At 40.0% G+C, this 15,812-nt stretch overlaps 1 protein-coding gene across 1 annotated transcript in view; it reads left to right on the plus strand.

Annotated features, from left to right (window-relative positions):
- Positions 1–441: 441 nt before the first annotated feature.
- Positions 442–15,812, plus strand: part of LOC122624942 (serine/threonine-protein kinase haspin homolog) — a 32,001-nt gene continuing 16,630 nt past the window's right edge. Inside the window, exon 1 of the mRNA XM_043804727.1 lies at positions 442–500. The gene's annotated coding sequence lies outside the window, so the exon portion shown is untranslated. The remainder of the gene's footprint in view (positions 501–15,812) is intronic.

The following is a 15,812-nucleotide window of genomic DNA, read 5'->3' on the forward strand; positions in this document are numbered from 1 at the left end:
TGATCCTGATCAAGAATATATATACTTTTCATGGTCGGAAACGCTTCCTTCTGCCTGTTACATACTTTTCAACGAATCTAGTATACCCTTTTCTGAAAAATGTTGTGAAATTTTTTCACATTTTTGTTCGTCTTGTAAATTTAACTCTATATACCAAAAATCTTTTTGCCACGCCCACTCTAACGCCCACAAACCGCCAGTGTTGTAATTTCTCTTCGCACTTTCACCAGCTGAGTAACGGGTATCAGATAGTCGGGGAACCCGTCTATAGCGTTCTATCTTGTTTAAATTGTTTTCTTTAGTTATCAGGTTCCAAGTCAATGGCATAAATAATGTAGATGGAAAAAAAACCCGAAAAACTGTGGGTCAACCCTATAATCTAAGAATAACGTTATCGATCACAGGTGTTATCGAAGCATCATATATCTATCGTAATGCTTCCAAAATTTAAAATCTGTAGTAAATCAGCAAAACAAAAATGGAATATTCTTCAGAGAAAGGTAAATGGAGTGATCCGTTTGATGAACTTTTGGACTCCAGAACGTAAGAGTAAGCCCATGTAATGCATTACAATTGAAATAATAGGTTGCCTTCTAGGAAACTACGTAAAATGAATATTGTAACACAATCTGTTAGATTATCATATAACATTGACTCCAGTGTTGAAAATAGCAGCTACATAGAAATAAAAGAACCCGATCACGAAGTCAAACCTTTGACTTGTGAAGATTGCTTCATTAAAGTGCATTGCCCCAGTGATTCTATGTCAACTCCTTGCGACAAACGATTAGGCGCAGTATTATTTAATTGCGGCCTCTCTCCAATTACTCGCTTGAAACTTGAAGGTTTGGAAGACAGTAGCGACACTGATACTAAAGACGCCAATTTAAATGTAAATGTTAAAAGTCCATTTCTAAACATAAATGGCAGCCCAAATAAATGTTCTAATTTCGGGAAAAGACAGTTGAGTAACTCATTTAAGATGGTTACTTTTGTGCACCCTTCTTCGATTGTATTAAAACCGGGAAAGTGGCGAAAATCGCTAAACAATTTTATCCGAACTAAATTAACTGAAATAAATTTCAACAAAAATGTAGAACGAAGCTCAATATGTCAGGATCGAAAGTCATTAATTTTAAATGGCGAACACAAATTTAAAAACAAATGTGAAGAAAAAGTACTGAAATATTGCGATCAGTCTATACCTCTTCCGTTTAATGCTGCATATGAACAACATAAATTGTTGAATACTATTAAAATAGGTGAAGGGGCTTATGGAGAAGTATTTCGTTGTTCAAGAAATCAAAACGGATTGAAAAAACACATCTCTAATATAGTATTAAAGATTATACCTTTGGAGGGTTCTACTGAAATTAATGGAGAAAAGCAAAAAACATTCAGTCAAATTTTACCAGAAATAATTATTACTACAAAAATGAGCAGCCTTCAAACAAACAAAACTAATTCTACGGATGGATTTGTAAGCATTCACAAGGTAATTTTTTAGTGTTTTATGCTTACTTTCGTAAAAATATGTTTAACTAGAAAAATCACTTTGTTTTTATAAAAACTATATTTATTTGTACACTGCAATGGCTTTGGGTTGCATTCTAACATTGTTACCGATGTATTTCGGTATTCATATATTGAATATAGATTTTATAGGTATTCAACACCTATATCTCTTTAAATTATTATATTTTTATAATTATGGGATTTTTGAGCAACTATAGGAAATTTGTGATCGCAGGTTATAAAAGATTATGCATTCGTTTGCATTGTGTTTAATAGATGTATCTGTGTTATTGCAAATTTGGCATTGGTTCGATGGTGCTTGACGGAATTTGTTTGGTAGGGTCAATCTTATGAGATTTGTTTGTTAGATTTGCAAGAGAGAACGCTATATTCGAGTTTCTTTACTATCAGATACCCGTTACTCACCTAGTGAGAGAGCGAGCGAGAGCGCTCAACAATCTTTTTGGCATACTCATAATAAGAAGAAGTTCTAGGGGCACTTGCATAAATCATGGTTCGGTCCTTTTGTAATACCAGGTGCGTGTCTAAACTCCTGATTTTTTAAAACGAAGGCTGTCCACAGACTTCTTCTTGGGATTATAGTCAGTTAAGATCCGAGTTCCTAATGTTTTCCAAATGGCAAAGCCCTTACATACCATCAATTTGGCGTTTTTTGTTTTTACCGCTGAAAACAGCCAAAATATAGTGTTAGTTGACTCGTTTGTTCGGTTGTCCCAGAGAGCTTTCCCGTGCGTTAATGCCTTGTTAAGTAAATTACTAAGTAAAAAACTAGCTCAAGGATTTTAACCCCAAAGGAACTGCTTTCAAATGTATTACGGATATGGGTTGCAGTGTCCACTCAACTGGAGAACCCAGGTACTGACACTGCCAGAATTCCTGATCTCTTGGAATTTGCCGTAAGCAAGCGCAGGAAGCATGTGCAGTGCACCAATTACCAAGAATATGGCCACACCAAAGCGTACTGCGCCCGGCGTTTTGAGGCACAGCCTAAAATTTTACGGAGTTTTTAGCCGATAGAAACCTTGATAGATTGACACTCGCAGAGACTCCTTACTGATAAGTATAATTTCCATATACCAGGATATACATAGCTTTTTTATATTTTTTATATAATCTACGAGCCGTATAGGCTTACAAGCAATAGGACCAACTGGGACAGTTCGAATTATATATGTTTATTCCCATACTGATTTTTTTGGTCCCTTGAAAAACGAGCAAGACATTGATCGGTTTGCTGGAGTTCTAGAATCAACTCTAGCTGCAGCTGCAGCACTTACGTTTGAAAGAATAAAAGGACAGGCCAAGATAGTCCCCTGCTTGCGCATAAAAAACGACGCTATTGATCCTGATCAAGAATATATATATTTTATATGGTCGGAAACGCTTCATTCTGCCTGTTACATACTTTTCAACGAATCTAGTATACCCTTTTACTCTACGAGAAACGGGTATAAAAATAGCTAAAGTGTGGGCGTGGCAGTTTTGGCCGGTTTGTGGGCGTTAGAGTGGGCGTGGCAAAATGTTTTTTGGCAAATCGATAGAAATTTACAAAATACAAAAATTAAAAAATATCAAAACATTTTTCAAAAGTGTGGGCGTGGCAGTTTTATGCGGTTTGTGGGCGTTAGAGTGGGCGTGGCAACATGAATCAATAAACTGCAGCGCAAGTTTATGTCTCTGGAGTCTGTATGTTTAATCAGCTTTTTCTAGCTTTTGTAGTTCCTGAGATCTCGACGTTCATACGGACAGACGGACAGACGGACATGGCCAGATCGACTCGGCTACTGATCCTGATCAAGAATATATATATTTTATATGGTCGGAAACGCTTCATTCTGCCTGTTACATACTTTTCAACGAATCTAGTATACCCTTTTACTCTACGAGAAACGGGTATAACTATAAGTGAAATAATTAGGAATTACTTCTATATAGATGACCTGATTCGGTAGAAGATTGATTTTACTGAATCAAAACATACAAATAAGCGCGTTGTTATCAACGCTATCAAAAATGTATGAACCGTTAGGATGGTTAGCACCAGTTACTATTTTAGGAAAACTTTATTCAAAACGTTTGGATAAATATGTATAAGTAAATGGGATCATGACTTATCCATAGAAGATACAAATTATAGGGAAAAATATAACGAAAACGTATTATTGTTACAGAAATTCGGATCCCAAGATGGATTAATTTAAACAGTTCTTCAGTAATACACATTCACGGCTTTGCTGACGCCTCCAGAGTAGAATCAATCCTATACAACAATTCTCAAACTGGGGCTGTGTGCAGATCATTTGCTTAGTAAATTAAGCATCTAGGGCAGTGTATTTTAAACAGTACTGATCTTTAGTAAAAAAGTCCGAAACGGCAAGCTGACCCAAAAGAACGTTGGCCTCGGCAGCAGTCTTTAGTAGAACCTGTCTTAATAAATTAGTTACCTAATGACAAAACAAAGGATCCGATTTACAAATTAATAAAAATGTATACGAATAGTAGAATACATAAATACATTCGTGCAGATAAAAACAAAAAATTGAAGCGTATCCATCTATTCTTCCTGTATAAAAAAAAAAAAATCTGAAAGAGTTCTTATTAAAAAACAACAACAATATCAATTCAGGCAAAGGATAAAGTGCCGAAAAAATCAGCAAAGCAATTAAGACAAATAATAAAATATTGTCATTGAATCGATTTTTGGACCAGTAGGGGATTCTGAGAGTAGGCGGAGAACTGCAGTACTTAAATGCAGAATTTGAAGTTAAGCAACCGATTATTTTTGAAAAATGTTACCTAACAAACCTATCAATTAAAAAACACTCATAGTAAAACATTCCATGGAGCGATAAACTTAATGCAAACATACATCCAAAGAAAATATTGGATTTCGGTTTAAAAAATTCAATGAAAAAATATTTGTGTATGTGTGACGTGTGCCAGGTACAGGCAAAATACTGCTCAGCAAAAAATTGGAAATTACTAAAATATAGGGCTAACTATTTGATTACGCAGGTCCTTATGTTCTTTAGTGTTAAATAAATCGCGAACAAAAAACATTTAAAGGATACGTTGCCGTATTTGTTTGTATGGCCACCAAAGCTATACATTTAAAAATGGAAAGCGATCTAACTTTTGTTACATTTTTAGCTGCCCTCAGAAGATTCATTGCTAGACTTGAAAAATGTGGCAATATATATTCAGATAACGGAAAAAAGTTTGTAGGAGCTATCAGAAAATTAGATCAAGAATTACGTTATGCCATTTAAGAAAATTTTGCGAGTGCAGCGTCGCTGGTGGAGGATTGGATTGATTGGCATATGAAGAAATGTCAACTCTTTTATGTCAAATAGAAGCATGTTTAAACTCAAGACCATTATACCCTGTAGTAAATGAGATGGACCAACAAGAATTGTTAATACCAGGTCATTTTTATAGCCGTTACTCGTAGAGTAAAAGGGTATACTAGATTCGTTGAAAAGTATGTAACAGGCAGAAGGAAGCGTTTCCGACCATATAAAGTATATATATTCTTGATAAGGATCAATAGCCGAGACGATCTGGCCATGTCCGTCTGTCCATCCGTTTGAACGTCGAGATCTCAGGAACTACAAAAGCTAGAAAGTTGAGATTCAGCATAAAGACTCCAGAGACATAGAAGCAGCGCAAGTTTACTCAGCTAGTGGAAGTGCGAAGGAGAGTCTTCAACACTGACAGTTATTGGCGGTTTGTGGGCGGTAGAGTGGGCGTGGCAAAAAGTTTTTTTGACAAATCGATAGAAATTTACAAGACTAATACAAAAATTAAAAAATATTAAAACATTTTTCAAAAGTGTGGGCGTGGCAGTTTTATGCGGTTTGTGGGCGTTAGAGTGGGCGTGGCAACACGAATCAATAAACTGCAGCGCAAGTTTATGTCTCTGGAGTCTGTATGTTTAATCAGCTTTTTCTAGCTTTTGTAGTTCCTGAGATCTCGACGTTCATACGGACAGACGGACAGACGGACATGGCCAGATCGACTCGGCTACTGATCCTGATCAAGAATATATATACTTTATATGGTCGGAAACGCTTCCTTCTGCCTGTTCAATACTTTTCAACGAATCTAGTATACCCTTTTACTCTACGAGTAACGGGTATAAGTTGTTGAAGTTGAAGTTGTTCTCCTTTAGTGCATCAATAATTTTAAATGGGGACTCTGATGATTCTGTCGGGGTGTTTTGGTTACTGTTTCACTACGCAAAAGTGCAGACCGCTGTCTGTATAAAGCATAGGATTGATGTTGTTGTTGCTATAGGTGCAGTTGCACTAGATATTGTATTAACTATACTGGAAGCTACCGCCAAGCTTACCGCTCGAAACCTTTCGTTCGAAAGCGGATCTAAAATGGTTTGATGTCTCTCTTCATTTTTTAATAGTTGCCTGAGTGCTATCAAATATCAATTTGTCATATGATGCCGAGGAATTCATGTTTAATGTTAGATGATCTCTAATGTTTGGCAAATGTTAGTTGGATTTTGCCAAGTTTTACCACCACTGTTCCCTCGATTTCACTACTTTTTTTTTTTTTTTTAACGCGCGAGTCCCACGGCCACACCTCCCGCCCAACCGACCGAGGGGCGCTGCCGTGTATCGTACGGCTCGAATCGCGGAAAGATAGACGCGATATAGAAGACAGTAAAGGACGAGGAAATATATGTATGCTAGTAGTAATATCTAAGAATTCGTTAAGTACGTTAGTATTGATCGCTTTAAAAACGGCAGAGAGTCAGAATTAGAGATAATAGGATTGAATCTATTATATTCAGAACATAATACTCTGTAGGGATCATGCAACTCATAGTTAGATCTACAATGATTAAAAATTAGAGGTACGTAATTTCTAGTAAATCTGCTTGGAACAGTGAAGTTTAGCCGACTAACCAAGTCGGGACTATCCACTTCACCACGAATAAGGTTAAAAATAAAGACTGTTCCAAGCATCGTTCTACGGTTAGCTAAGGAGGGTAAGTTAATTAACATTAATCTACTCGAATAAGGAGGTAATCTACGGTTTGCATCCCAATTAAGGCGCCGTAAGGCAAAAAGTAAGAAGTTCTTTTGAACCGATTCAATGCGGTCCGAGTAAACTTCATATTGTGGACTCCAAACAGGTGATCCATACTCGAGGATCGGACGGACTAGAGAAATAAATAAGGTTTTGGTCATGTAAGGATCATCAAATTCCTTTGACCACCGTTTTATAAAACCAAGCACACCCCTGGCCTTATTGACAATAGACGAAATATGGTCTGAAAATTTAAGTTTAGGGTCCAGTAGAACACCAAGATCATCAACATGTGTTATTCTGTCCAAAGAGCACCCACTTAAAGTGTAAGTTGCGTGCATTGAGTTGGCACGACAAAAGGTCAAACCTTTACTCTTAGAGCCATTTAAGTTTAATACGTTATCACGGCATCATGTTTGAAAGCAATCTAGATCGGATTGTAAGTCCAAATGGCGAGAAATGTCCTTATATTGCAAGCATAATTTTACATCATCAGCGTACATTAGTACACGCGAATGATTTATTATTAAGGGAAGGTCGTTAATAAATAAGGTAAAAAGGAGCGGACCTAGGTGGCTCCCTTGTGGGACGCCGGATGTGACTCGGAGAATACAAGAAAGAGAATTTTTAAAGAGGACCCGTTGCGTCCTGCCATTCAGATAACTTAGAATCCAATTTAGGAGATCAACAGGGAAACCTAATAAATCAAGTTTTTTTATCAAAAGTGAATGATTAACAGAGTCGAATGCTTTACTAAAATCCGTATAAATGACATCTGTTTGAAGATTATTTTTGAAACCCGGTACTACGTAGGAGGTTAGCTCCAGAAGGTTAGTAGTTGTTGATCTGCATTTCATGAAACCATGCTGACATGGTGAAATAATTGACCTACAAAGGTGCTGCAAATGAGGAGTGATAACGTGTTCAAAAAGCTTAGGGATAGCAGACAATTTGGAGATTCCTCTGTAATTGCTTGCATCCGATTTGCTACCTTTTTTATGGAGAGGGATCACAAAGGACTCCTTCCATATTTGGGGGAACTGTGTAGATTCTAGAGATAAGTTAAACAGTTTTAGTAGAGGTTTGCACAAGGCTTCCGCACAGAATCTAAGCACACAGCCAGGAATTCCGTCGGGACCTGGCGAATAGATAGGCTTAACTCGCTGAAGATCATAAAGCAGTGAGCTTTCGTTTAAAGTGGGACAGAATATTAAATTTGACTTTGATACCGCGTAAGAGTAAGGTCGTTCGGAATGAGGTAACGTAGAATATGTGGTTTGAAAAAACTTGGCAAATAGATCGGCTATTGCCTGATCCGATGTTACCGAAGTATTTTCAAAAAATAGCGAGGAAGGGTAACTAGTTGTTTTGCGCTTAGTGTTAACGAAATTATAAAACTGTTAGGGATCCTGTGCGAACTGGAACTTACAACGGTTTAAATAATTCTTATAACACTGAGCATTAAGCACGGTAAAATTTAACCGAGCACTTACATATTTAGAAAATATAGATTGAGAACCGGTATTTTTAAATTTTATATAAAGTCTGGACTTAACATTTCTTAGATGTGTCAACTCTTTATTAAACCAAGGAGGTTTGTTAGAAGTAGACGGATAGTTCATCGGAACACAAGAGTTGAAAAATGATTTAATTGCAGTATAAAAAATATCTATGGCATCGGCCATTATGTTGCAAGAATATAGATCGGACCAATTAAAGCCAGATATAAAAAGATTTAACCTCTGAAAGTTTGCCTTACGAAAATAATGAATTCGTTTGGTTGACTTTTCTGGCCTCTCTTTTATTACGGTACCTGTGTCGATTGTCACCTCGAAAGTTGGATGGTTGACTAAGAGGTGCTACTCTAGTCAGAAACACACTTTCAGGACTTGTAAGAAAGCATAGATCCAATAAACGACCAAGAGAATTTCGAATATAATTAACTTGCGACAACGATATGTCAAGCAAGCCGTCAATAAAGTCATGCTGTGCTATAGGCAGGAGAATATTTGACTGTTCCTCTGTGGACCACTTAGTGCCTGGTATATTAAAGTCACCTAGGACAACTAGTTGGTCCTTATCGGACAGTCTGTTTGTAACGGATTGGATAGAGGACAAATGGTTAATATATTCAGGAAATTCAGAAGACGGCGGAATGTACGAGCACGTAATATAAACATAGCTATCAGAAAATGACAGCTTTACGCATAAGAATTCTATGTTACGGAACTCGTCAAAAAGTACCTCCTCTGACGTGAGGGTAGACCTAACAGCAATTAGGACTCCACCTCCCCGCCTGGAGGGACGATCATGCCTGTATACTGTGTACATACCTGGGAGAACTTCGGAGTTAAGTATCTCCGGTTTTAACCAAGTCTCTGTAAACACAATAATATGGGATGCAAAGGAAAGGCTATTAGAATACAAATTAGTTAGCTTACTACACAAGCCTCTTACATTTTGATAACAGATAGTGAGATTAGATTTTAGTTTTTTGAAGATAAAGAAGTAGAAGTAGTAGAGGAGGATGGGGCAGTGATCTGGCCACTTGTGGGAAGTTTAATTCCCACGGGCCTTTTTATCCTATTTTTAATCTTAGCTTCAAACTCTTTCACAATCATACTTTCCGGCCAAAAATCACCAGAACATATGGTTGAGAATAGCTCATTTGGGACAGTTATCTTGAAAGATTGCAGATGTCCCTAGCATAAGAAAAGTTAAATTTTTCCACTTTTATGTTGTCGGCTTTTGTTTTGTCTTTTATATAAGACAGTACATCAGATGATGTTTGATCAGGGGAAAGCCGAGAAACAAAAATTTGTTTCTTTAGTGGAACCACCGAGAGGGGTTTTGGCACTGCAGGTTGTATTTCTGAAGTGCCAACTTGTGCCGGTAGTCCGGACTCAATATTCCTTTGTGGTGGTAAACAATTCGGGACGGGTGGAATCACCGGTTGAGAAACCAGTGCGGACAAAACGGAATCTGTAGCAATCCCAGGCTGGACTCCCTCCACAACCGATTGATCGGATTGCACCGAATCTTTTTTAGCTGCCGATCTAAGCAACATTTGAGGGTTTGCTGCGATCGTCAACTGATCATCTGTGGAGTTCTGTTGATCACTTGCCGAAGGTTGCGGGGCATTCCCCTCAGGCAGCCTACCACCAGCGGCTTTCTTGCGCTTTGGAGATTCTTCTAATAGTTTGAGGCTATTAAATTGTGAATCAAGCGCAGAAAGAAGATCATCAGCTCGACGAAAACTATCTCTAGCCACGACAAAACTGCTGATCAGTCCTTTCAAGCCACCTTTAGTTAGGCGCATAAAGAGTTGCATTTCATTCGCAACTCCTAGGCAAGTATCACAACAGTATTTTAGATTAGGGCCTTTAGCTAGGGTATCACTTGTTCGGCCGTTAAAACCAGCGCACTTAGTGTGCACCATTCTATCACATAGCCAACAGGTCATTTTTGACTGATCAGGCTTTATTACCTGACGGCATTTGTTATGGAAGCAGACAACATTGGTTTCCATGTTTAATTGGGTTTTGACCACTGTACCAAAAGACAAAATCAAAAAATGTACCGCAAGAGCGCAGTGTGCACTTTAAGATTTTGTGTGGGAGAGCGAGAGAGCGGGTGCACCGTGCAGTTAAGTACAAAAACAACACCAAACAGCACTACGGACAACGCACGAAAAAGAGAGTAAACAAAACGCAAAGACAGAAGGAGAACAGATTGAATTAATTAAATCACAAAAGATTCACTCGCGAAGCGAACGGTACTTTAACTAGTACGGATTAAATAATTTGTTAAATTCCACCGCTGGATTTAGCAAAACAAAAATAAATTCGGAGCGCAGAAAAAAAAACACGACCGTTCGCTTTGAAGCTAGAAGCTAGTTGACAAACACTGACAAACAATTTTTCAGCGTGTTCATCACCCGTTCCAACTCTCCATTTATACGGCTCGCTCCCGTAGCAATCAAGCTAATTTGTAACTTTTGTGACATACAGAACTCTGAAAACTTGCAGCTTGTGAAGCACCTGCCCTAATCGGAAGATTCAATAGCATTTTTACATCATTCAGCACCTACAAAGTTTTCATAATTTGGGAAAAACTTGGGGCCTCGTAGTGTAGTGGATAGCAAACACGAGGTCGTGTGTTCAAACCCCACCCATGACGAGAGCATGGCCACACAAACTTTCCTCTTAAAAATACTTTTCTAGTTTTTAGAAAGTATTATTCCATCCAAAATGCCTAATGCAACAATCTTCGGCAACTTCTTATTGCCCCACCGCCTCACCTCCTCTCCACGCTATATGGAGTAAAACGGGGTCCCCCACATAGTTACCAAGTGCACCCTGTGCACGCGCCTGTGTAACGCGCCTGACGCGTTACCAGATTGTTAGCTTTTCTACGACTAGCAGCATCACCGTAGACGCCACTCCCCTATGACGTTAGGTGGCAGCCCCACTACTGGGATAAACCGCATCTGGCCAATCACCAGATCGGTCGAAAAACTTAATCGATTACCGAAACAAATACGAGAGAATTGAACATAAACGGCCCCCCAAATTCGATGACGACCATAGGCATATCAAAACGGACACGAACTGGAGAATGGAACGTTAGAACTCTGAGAGAACCATCTAGATTAGCACAGTTCGAGGCGGAGATGGAGAGACTCCATATTGCAATAGCTGTAATCAGCGAGATGAGGTGGTCTGGCAATGGGGAAACAACAACATCATCGGCGGCACAATATTCCCACACAAAGATGTCCACAAATACTCCTGGACATCTTCGAGTGGTAACACGCGCAACCAGATCAACCACATTTGCATTAGCAGGAAATGGAGACACTCACTTTTGGACGTACGGAACAAAAGGGGAGCATCTATAGACAGTGATCATTGGAGAACTTGAAGTAAAGTTGAACCGCAACTACTCAAGGAATACTGATAACAGCCAACACCAACGAGCGCCCCCCTGAACCTGCACCTCCTTAGCGACTCCACTCTGAAGACAAGAATCACGTCCACATTGCGGGAACAGCTGATCCCCCTAGAAGACCACCCATGGGAGCACACCTGCAGACAGCTAAGGACCACAGCTGATCAAATAATTGGGCTGGAACAACGCGGAAGAGCAGACTGGATATCTGAAGGGACCTGGAAACTGATGAAGCCTCTGGCAGACCAGCTCACACAGAACCGTGATGAATATCGCGAACTGTGCAGAGCTGTCAAAAGAGAGGCCAGAAAGGACAAACAAGCGCTACTGGATAGACTTGCGACAGACGCAGAACGAGCAGCCGGCGAGAACAACATGCGCTCGTTATACCAGCAAATTGCACGGATTGCCGGAACCCACCACAGACGGAACCAGCAATTCAGCGACCTAGAAGGCAACCTCTTATCCAATGATGATGCACAGATCCGGAGGTGGCGCCATCACTTCATGGGAATTAGCCACACCACATCACCAAACGTGGCTACGGAGTACAGAAGCATTGCGCCACCAAGTGGGAATACCAGGATACCCTCTGCACTCCCAAATATAAGAGAGATTGTGAATGCAATAAAGAAGCTGAAGCACAACAGGGAAGCCGGCGAGGACAACATACCAGCCGATCTGCTTCAAGTTGGCCCTCAGCTGATGGCTGATACGCTGCACATACATTTGGCACGCATATGGGAAGGCGAGACTGTGCCTGACTCCTGGAAAAGCGGAATCATCGTGAAGCTCCCCAAGAAAGGCGACCTTAGCGACTGCAACAACTGGAGAGGGATAACACTGCTCAACACTAGCTATATAATCCTAGCTACACTACTGAATGAACGCCTCCAGGAAAAAATAGAGCCAACAATCCGAGAAGAACAGGCCGGCTTCTTCAGACCACACAGGAGTTGCGTAGACCAGGCAAACACACTACGCATAATTACCGAGCAAGCTGTAGAATGGAGAGCCCCGCTTTACCTCCTGTTCATCGACTTCAAGAAGGCGTTCGACTCAGTTGAATGGGCAGCAATATGGCGATCACTTGCAAGGAAAGGAGTACCTGCTAATCTTACAACGGAAATACAAGTGCACCTTTCCAGACGAACACCGATATTCGGCAAGGATGCCCGCTATCACCTCTACTCTTCAACATCGTGGTCGACGAGTTAATGAGCGAAGTATGCTCGTCCAAGCTCGGAATTACGTGGAGCCTCACCAGACACCTTAAGGACTTGGACTATGCAGACGACCTCTGTCTTATCTCTCACAGGCTCGGCGACATACAGAGGAAAAGTGACAACCTCGTCAGGATAGCCAGCAGCGTAGGACTCGAGATAAACGTAGCCAAAACAAATGCTATGCGTTTCAACCACTCCAACCAAGGAAACATCAACATACATGAGAACCCAATCGAGTTCGTCACCATCTTCCCATACCTTGGCACCATCATATACAACAAAGGAGGAGTGGATGATGATGTCTCGAGTCGTCTTGGCAAAGCCCGCTCAGCATTTGGGAGACTATACCGCACATGGAGAGACAGACAAATTAGCCGACGAACAAAGCTCCGGATCTACAATGCGTGTGTGAAATCCATACTGCTATACGGAAGTAAGAAATGGCTCGCAACGAAGAAAATAATGCAGAAGCTGCAGGCTTTTCAGCAACAAATGCCTGAGAATCATATGTGGGGTATTCTGGCCAACCAGAATAGCCAACGCAGAGCTGTGGCGCGTTACGGGCGAGCCCCCGATAAACACCCAAATAAGGAAGAAGAAATGGATGTGGATAGGATACGCTCTCAGGAGAAACCCTAGTTGCCAAGAGCAACATGGAGAAGAACCGCTCAACAAGAACTTGCCCAAATAACCTCACATGGGAAATGCTAAACAGACAGCACAAAACAGAGTTAGATTGAAGGCTCTCGTTGAAACCCTTAAGTTCCCGAGAGGAATAGCAAAGAATTAACAAAAAAAAAAAAAAAAAAAAAAAAAAGCTTATCAATTTTCTAAGGCCAGTGACAGTTTGGAAGGAGGCAAGCTATATTTCGCGCATTTGGACTATACTAAACCATTGTTTTAGGATTGCGCACTTTTAAGGCCAAAGGGCATTGTCAGAAATTCGATTTGACCATCGATTGCGGTATACCGCCTGCCATATCGACACATGTAAAATAATTTGCTCCGTTAACTCTAGCTTTTTGGTCCTGGATATTATTTATTTCGCCTGTATTTACTCGAATATGAGGTATACCATTGGTAAATTAAACTGAATGCTTTTCAATTGATTAATTGAGCTTTCTAATTATTGACCAATGCGATATCAGCGTATAAACAAATTGTTAACAATAATTAATATAACAATTTATTAACAATAACTAATATCATAATTAAAATTTCCCGTAACGTGCCCCAAGTCGTTTGCTCTACCGGTGAATGCTTTGGAAACTAAACAATATTATATTTCGCCGCAACCATATTAATTATTTACTTTCAACACGGACTTCCAAATTTCGCACAAATTGGTAACAGCTGAAGTCGCATAAAGGCAACGGTCCTATTCGCTTCATTCTTTCGCAATCTTTTCGCTCGTGTGTCTGTGGTCTTGCGTGTTATTAATAGTCGTTCTACTTCCGCTGCTGACGCCGACGTCAATTGGGCAGTAAGCTTTGCTTTATAAAACCAAGCACACTCCGTGGCCTTATTAACAATAGACGAAATATGGTCTGAAAATTTAAGTTTAGGGTCCAAAAGAACACCAATATCATCAACATGTGTTATTCTGTCCAAAGAGCACCCACGTAAAGTGTAAGTGGCGTGCATTGAGTTGGCACGACAATAGGTCATAACTTTACACTTAAAGCCATTTAAGTTTAACACGTTATCACGGCACCAGGTTTGAAAGCAATCTAGATCGGATTGTAAGTCCAAATGGCGAGAAATGTCCTTATATTGCAAGCATCATTTTACATCACCAGCGTACATTAGTACACGCGAATGATTTATTATTAAGGGAAGGTCGTTAATAAATAAGGTAAAAAGGAGCGGACCTAGGTGGCTCCCTTGTGGGACGCCGGATGTGAATTGGAGAATACAAGAAAGAGAATTTTTAAAGAGGACCCGTTGCGTCCTGCTATTCAGATAACTTAGAATCCAATTTAGGAGATCAACAGGGAAACCTAATAAATCAAGTTTTTTTAATAAAAGTGAATGATTAACAGAGTCGAATGCTTTACTAAAATCCGTATAGATGACATCTGTTTGAAGATTATTTTTGAAGCCCTGTACTACGACCCCTTATTACTTCATTCTTGGATCTTATGAACCGTGAAAACATACTAGTAAATATGTTTAAACGTGGAGGACATAAGAGCCTATTCAGTTTGTTGAGAAAATTATCTACTGGCATGGGATATACTAATATTTATAATATATCTTGGTAAGTTAAGCCGGTACTTATATTCGTGGATGCAGACAGCCGGCTCATCTAATACCCACCACTTACGGAGCTTAATTGACAACGCATATGTCCTTTTCAGTTCGTTATCATCTCGCTGGCGATGCTCATGTACTTTATATTAAGAAAGTGTGATCAAAAAAACAAAAGCAAGTGAAATGAGTCACTGGACTACGCTACCCTTCCATCCTGGAACGTGAAGATGCTTGAACATCATTGCCAATTTTCTTTGTCGAGTGATCCTGTTCAAACGCAAAGATCAGAGCAATTGCGATCGAATCGTAACTTTAACAGAGCACATCATTCCTCGTCCGCACTTACCAACAATACTTTGCTCACCGACGTCACCCAAGCTTTAGAACGTTTTTATTTGGTAAAATCGCATCGACTCTGTTTAAATGGCCTGTGCGGCGGCCATCACCTGGCAAGCTGCCCATCGAGGAATCGTTGTCGCACATGCAACAGGCCACATCCTACAGCTACACACACACATTCAAGTCTTGGGGATAAATCACAGGTCCTACTGGCAACCGCAATGGTTCTCGTATAGGATGCATCAGGAACCTACATGATCGAAAGGGCGCCATGTAAACAGCGCAAAGGCTTCGCTTGCCGCAACATCCAAATCCGAAGCATTGGTCAGTCACAAACAGATGTCAGATGCATCAGTTATATCTAGCATGTCATCCTTTGAATTGTCTGCTATTCTCTGCGTTACGTCGCACTTCGTCTACCGGCCTGTCATTAATATCAACACCACCGCTTAGAATATTCCA

The sequence above is a fragment of the Drosophila teissieri genome, chromosome 2L, assembly GCF_016746235.2.
Source record: "Drosophila teissieri strain GT53w chromosome 2L, Prin_Dtei_1.1, whole genome shotgun sequence".
Taxonomy (NCBI): domain Eukaryota; kingdom Metazoa; phylum Arthropoda; class Insecta; order Diptera; family Drosophilidae; genus Drosophila; species Drosophila teissieri.